Raw genomic sequence first — 6,298 nt, 5'->3', positions numbered from 1 at the left:
GAAGCTAAGGAGGGCGTGGCCGGCTGTGGCGTGGACTAGCTGGTCAATGCGGGGTAGCGAGAAGCTGTCCTTTGGGCAAGCCCGATTAAGGTTGGTGTAATCGACACACATGCGCAGCCCTTTCTTGGCTTGCGGACCATCACGACATTAGCCAGCCATGTAGGATAGTCAACTTCCCTGATGAATCCGATGCTACTCAATCGATCCACCTCCACCCTCATGGCCTCATAGCGCTCGGGATCATAAGCGCGACGCTTCTGTCGGACTGGTCTGACGGCAGGATTGACGCTAAGCCTATGGGATATGATGTCTGGTGATATGCCAGGCATGTCATTGTAGGACCATGCGAAGACTTCGGAGTTGAGGCGGAGGAAGGCGACCAGGTCAGAGCGAAGCTCTGGCGAGATGGAGGTGCCGATCCGGACTTGTCGATCCGGGATATCGTCATAGAGGGTAACCAGCTCCAGGTCCTCCATAGGTTCGGCCTGTGGTGCGATGGACTCCTCCCTTGGGTCTTCAGGTGGTTATGTGCCAGCTTGAGGAGGGGCGGGAGCCTTGGTTACTGCTAGGGCTTCACTCCTGTGTTGGCGATTGGTGGATTTGACGGCTGAAGCATAGCAGCTTCGGGCTCCGAGTTGGTCGCCACGCACCGTGCCTGGGCCATTAGGAGTGGGAAACTTCAACAGCAGCATATGCGTGGAAATAAAAGCCCTCATTTGGGCCAAGGCTGGGCGGCCGAGGATGACGTTGTAGGCTGTGGGGCAATCGACGATAAGGAAGGGGGTAGTGATCGTCGTCCGCTGGGGTGCGGCCCCAATTGAGATAGGGAGATGAATGCTCCCGATGGGCTGGACCACATCACCCGAGAAGCTCACAAGGGGTGTGATGCTTCGGTCGAGTAGGTGAGGCGGGACCTGGAGTTCATTGAAGGCATCGACAAACATCACACTGACCGAGCTGCCAGTGTCCACCAGGATACGCCCAACGTCGAAGTTAGAAATGTCAGCCCGGATAATGAGTGGATCGTCATGGGGGAGGATAACACCACGCTCCTCCTCCTCGCAGAAGGTAATGGGGGCCCAGCCAGTCCTGTGGGTCTTTGGCAAGCGTCCCTGCTCGGTGCTGAAGACCTGGTGCGCATAGGTGGAGCGGACATAATGTTTGATGGAGTTGTTGGAGGTGCCAGCCAGGGTAGGACCTCCGCTGATGGTGGAGATCATGTTGATTTGTCGTTGGTGAGGGTTAGGCGGGGCTGGTATGTTGCGCACATAGTTGTCCAGCTTACCCTCCCGTATTAGCCCTTCAATTATGTTGCACAACGCAACACAAGACTCGGTGTGATGGCCGCTGAATTGATGAAAGCGGCAGAAGACCCCCGTGTTTGGCATAGGCTTGTTGGATGGTCTCCGGGGGGTGGCTTGGGGATGATAGGGGCTTCACGCACCAGGACGTTCTCATAGGTGGTGTTGAGAGTCGTAAAAACCTCAAACCTGGGCCTGTGTGTGAAGGGAAGAGGGGCCCGATCACCAGGCCTAGGAGGGTTGCCTCCGCTAGAGTGGTGGTGGTTGCCATGTCTTCCACGTTTGTTATTACCGAAGGGATGCTGGTAGCTATCCTTCCGCTTATGTTGTTGGTTGTCCTGGGCACTCGGGGCAGGGGTAGAATGCTGAGGTGGGGCTGGGGCGGGTGCTGAAGCAGGTGGAGGGTCGGCGAAAGTGTTGCCCGCCAGGTTGGCTGGGCCACGCTTGGAATTGAAGTATTCAGCCTTAGCATGGATCGCCGCCTGCTTCATCAGCTCTGCATATGTGTTCCAACTGTTGCTATGAACCAGGTAGCGGAAGTTGGACTCGCGGAGGCCGCTCTTAAAAGCACCGAAGGCAGCGCTATCGTCAGTGTCTGGCAGCGGGAGTATTCATGACTGAACCGAGCTGCATATTCCCGAAGGGGTTCGTCCTCAGCCTGCCTAAGCATATACAAGTCGTCGGCAGAGTATAGGCGATCAGTCTGGATCATAAAATGGTCCAGGAACGTCTGCTTGAGACTAGTGAAGGAGTTGATGGTGCGGGGGTGGAGCCTGTAGAACAATTCAGGGCCGCGCCGCTGAGGGTGGAAGGGAAAAGGAGGCACATGCCTTCATCGGTGAGGCCTTTGCACCCAAGGGCAGACTAGAAGGAGTGGATGTGGGTGAGAGGGTCCTCCGTGCCAGTGTAGAAAGCGATGCGGAGTGGCTGGATATCTTTCTCCTGGTGGTAGTGGAAGATGCGTTCGGTAAAGGGCCCTGGTCGTGGTTTTGCCCAGAGGGGTTGATGACTGCGATGTTGTTCGCTTTCCAGGCGCCTGACCTTTTCAAAGAGAAGCCTCATGGCCGGGTCGGCATGAGGAAGAGTTTCAGGTGGCAAAGGCCTGGGGGCGGGGCAGACAGGGACTGGGGATTGTTCCCAATTTTTCAGCGCCTCGGTGTGGTAATTTGGCCAGTCTCTGAATTATAAAATTCCCAAGTATCCGAGTCCCCGACACCTTCCTTGTCGGGTATGCCGACGGGGGCTGGCGAGGGGCCCAGGTGTGTCACCCGTGGGTCTTCGAGGTTGACAGGGATAGGGATCGGCCTTGGCTGACGGTCCGAGAAGCGATCCCTGCAATCTTGGTAGATCCTGACTGGTTCATGGGGCCGGTCCCTCGGTGGGGGAACGCAAAGGGGTCGTGACTGGGTTATCTCCGGATGAAGGTGGTCTTTACCCTTGCGGAGCCTAGCTTGGGCCGAGGCACTGTGGCTGGAATGTACTGGCTGGTTCGACTGAATAAGCCCAACGTTCTGGGTGAGGTCTTGCTGGGCATCCTGGGTGTGAGTCCTTTCCCAGTTCCGCTTTAAAACACGGTAGTCATGTTCTAGCTCAACATTCCTGCAATGAAGGTGCTCGTATTTTTCCGACATTTTAGTGACACTGTCGCGGAGACGCTCCACTTCTGCCTGGAGAGTGGCATCTTCCGAAGATTTCCTTCTAGAAGTACCATCGCGGGGGGTATGATGCTGGGTATCGCGGCTATCCTCGATCGGCATAGCGGAATGTGGGGTGAAGAAGAGGCGACGGGGCCTGATGGGTGAAGGAGCCAGCTGGGCTGATAGAGAAAGAGGGGATTCAAGTGTCGAATTCCCACAGACGGCGCCAAACTGTTGATGCTCAAAATGGCCCGGCCAATAGTGAGTCCAACTTAGTGATTAGGTATGCGGGGTCTTCAGCAGGGAAGAGAGCTGAGGCCCTTGGTGAAATATAGGTTGATGGGAAACCTGCAGAAGACAAAGTGGGAGAAGCAATCGTTAAGCTTCGGACACCGGTGTGGTGCCGGCCGAAGGCTCTCCGATGCCTAAGTCAGTTACAAGTAGTAATTCTGGCAGAGTAACAGTAAAAGTGGGAGAATAGTTGTCCTTTGTACCTGGGTACTGTTCCCTATTTATAGGGAGGTGAGAGTAGGAGGTTTGCACAAAGTTCCAATGTGGGACTTTGTGCAAGTCGTCGTGGTGGCGACACGTGTCCTGGGGATTAGGTTTGGCAGTTAGGAGCTTCGGCAGGTGTCTGGCACCTCAGAAGTGTGTCTTCCTTCGGCAGGGGAGAAGGCGTGGCTGCCTTGGTGCTAGTCGCTTTGATGCTGGGTCTGCTCGGTTCACTATGGTGTAAACAAAGTTAAAAAGCTCCTCTCTTTCGAATGGTGGTGTCTTTTGTAAAGGACTGACCAGATTTATAATAAGTGATGATTTAGAAGTGATGCCCCCAGTAAACTCAGCAGTCTCTTCTTTCCTTACTAAGGTTGGTGTGATGGATGCAAACAGCACTGACGAGATGACTTTGAATGTAGGATTTGATGAGGTAATTGAACTGTTTTTTTTTTATGCCAATTTTTTCCTTTTGTCACATTTGGCTCTGACCTAACTTTTTGTTCCAGGTTTTGAATTGCTTATATGCTCATTTGTGTCTAAGACACCTTTGACAGATATTCTGCTGAAGCATAAACCAGAACCAAATCTGAACAGTAAAGGTGTTACGCAAGGAATATGCTTTAAGGGTCAAACCGCAGGAGAAACCATGAACGAGGAAAAAAACATTTCTATCAATCTTATGGTCAGCAAATCCAAGAAAATGGTTTGTTATGCAGAAGCAGGGGAGGATTTTGTCAATTTACTCTTCAGTTTCCTAACTGTTCCACTTGGGTTCATACTAAAAGAGATGCAGGATGGCTCTTCCTCTACGAAAGGCTGCATTGATCAGTTGTACAAGAGTGTCCAAGATCTTGATGAGCAATACTAGTCAAATTACCACAAGGAAATTCTACGAACTCCCAAGCTTTATCCTGGTTTTTGTTATGAGAACCATCTTCTAGGAGTTGAGGATGGCCCGGAAGCCTCATATTATTATGCACTATACCGGTCATTTAATGGTGACCGGGAAATATTGACTAATGATGAAACCCTTATCCCTTATAGTGCGACGACAGTTCCACTCAAACTGAAGTATTGCAAATCCCAAGGCGATTACAAAAGTGATGCAGGATTTTTGAGTAGACCGGCGATGTTTACAATAACTGACAGTCTTATGATAAGGCCTATATCTCCTCTCTTTGGCGTTTCTGTTTTGAACGAATTGAAAGTGCCATTCGCAGACATTGAGATGCAAACTGTGCAGGTTGGGAAGGAGGAGGTTAGTTATTTTTTGTAATTTAACTTTGTAGCAACTTATTATAGTTGATGATTTTCAGTCCCTTACACTTGCATTGTACGCACCTAATTTTCTCTGCCACTGCTTTAATTTGACTGCCCATGCATTGTCTGTGTTCCTTCTAGTTTTGAAGCTTCATCACGTGCATATTCTATGTAGTTTAACTGTTGTTGTCTCTTGGATTGTTACTTGCTGCAGGCCCTTGGTCTTTTGGTGACCTCTTTTCTTTGTGACTCTGCTCTCACCAGTGTATTCCTCAGTCACATTAAATAAAGAACTGTATCCCGGAGAGCTCGATTGCCTAATATGATAAGGTGATGCTTTTGTTTCTACAAACTGGAACCTTAGGCCAATATGATGCCCATTGGCGTAACTTGTTTGCATTTTCCATGTCCTCCTCTTTTTTTTCTTTTTTTTGGCTGAGGTTTAAGTTGTCTTTAATACTTTGTAAAACACAACATTAACCAACCATGAATTATAGTGGATCAACGAACGAGCACATTGTCATCTTCGCAACCTACACCTCTAATCTGTAAAGTGGATATGCTCATTACGGTCGATGATTTGAATCAATCTACAGATATTGTTTGTGTTTTTGTGAATGCCACATCAAGTTGACTGCACATGGAGTATATGTGTCTCTAACTGAAGCTTCAAGTCATCTGATTTAGTGGATATCTACCAAGAGGAGTTTTCTGATGACTAGTGATTTTCTTGCTTATTGCAGGCTTTGCATCTTTTGTTTGTGCCTCTTCTTTATCAATACCTGCATTGGGAGCCGAAGCAAGAATAATGAGAGCTTGGTTAATATAAGATCCATATGAGGATCTATCTTTAGTTCTTTTCATCTTCTGTTCTAAAAGCTTGTATTAAAATAGGACTTTGTTTGCATGTAGTATCTTCTTTAATTTCATCGACCAGTTGTAAGTTGTAAGACTGAATCCCATTTGTCTGGAGACACAATGAATGAGGATGAAGAAAACATTTCTGTCAAGCTTATATAGCTAGCAAATCAAAGAAGATTGTTTGTTATTAATCTGTGGTTCTGAATGATTGCTTGTATTTTGTTCTTCTAATCATTGTCCGATCTTATTCAAGAATAACTTGGGATGAACTATGGTCATGAAGTAAAAATTACAAATTCCAATAAGCTAGCTATGACTAAATTTGCAGTATTTGATCTGATATATAACATGCAGTATATTTTGATCACAAAAAAAAAAAACATGCAGTATTTGATGAGACAATATCAATATATTACAAGTTATCTTTAGGGCTAAAGACAAAACATCCCTTAGATATTTAGGGTCATTCTCAATATGAATCGGGATTTCAATTTCGTCAATTTACACTCCAATAGTCTCAAACCTGACTAATTTAAGCATTCCTTTAAGTTGACCATGTGGCATGTTGTCTAGCTACCGTGGGTATAAATAATTCAAAATAAATATATAACTGACTGGCCTTCTTGAGCGCGAGTGTAACGTCGGCGTCCCTGTTGTCAAGAAAATGGGCACCAACCATTTTTTGGTTAAAAATAAGGGGTGCCTAACTTAGGCAATTATCAATGGAGATGCATAAATAAAGGG

The 6,298-nt window shown here is 48.0% G+C and overlaps 2 long non-coding RNA genes across 2 annotated transcripts in view; one reads left to right on the top strand and one right to left on the bottom strand.

Annotated features, from left to right (window-relative positions):
- On the top strand, positions 3,991 to 5,607 carry LOC18774175. Its single transcript, XR_002271913.1, has 3 exons — positions 3,991 to 4,691; positions 4,908 to 5,023; positions 5,437 to 5,607. It is a non-coding gene; the product is annotated as an uncharacterized LOC18774175 (long non-coding RNA).
- The window catches only part of LOC109949884, a 5,610-nt gene continuing 5,224 nt past the window's right edge, over positions 5,913 to 6,298 (bottom strand). Inside the window, exon 2 of the long non-coding RNA XR_002272194.1 lies at positions 5,913 to 6,204. This is a non-coding gene — a long non-coding RNA (uncharacterized LOC109949884). The remainder of the gene's footprint in view (positions 6,205 to 6,298) is intronic.

The sequence above is a fragment of the Prunus persica genome, chromosome G6 (assembly GCF_000346465.2).
Source record: "Prunus persica cultivar Lovell chromosome G6, Prunus_persica_NCBIv2, whole genome shotgun sequence".
Classification (NCBI taxonomy): Eukaryota; Viridiplantae; Streptophyta; class Magnoliopsida; order Rosales; family Rosaceae; genus Prunus; species Prunus persica.
The sequence above is the reverse complement of the archived record's forward strand: the minus strand, read 5'-3'. Positions and strand labels throughout refer to the sequence as shown.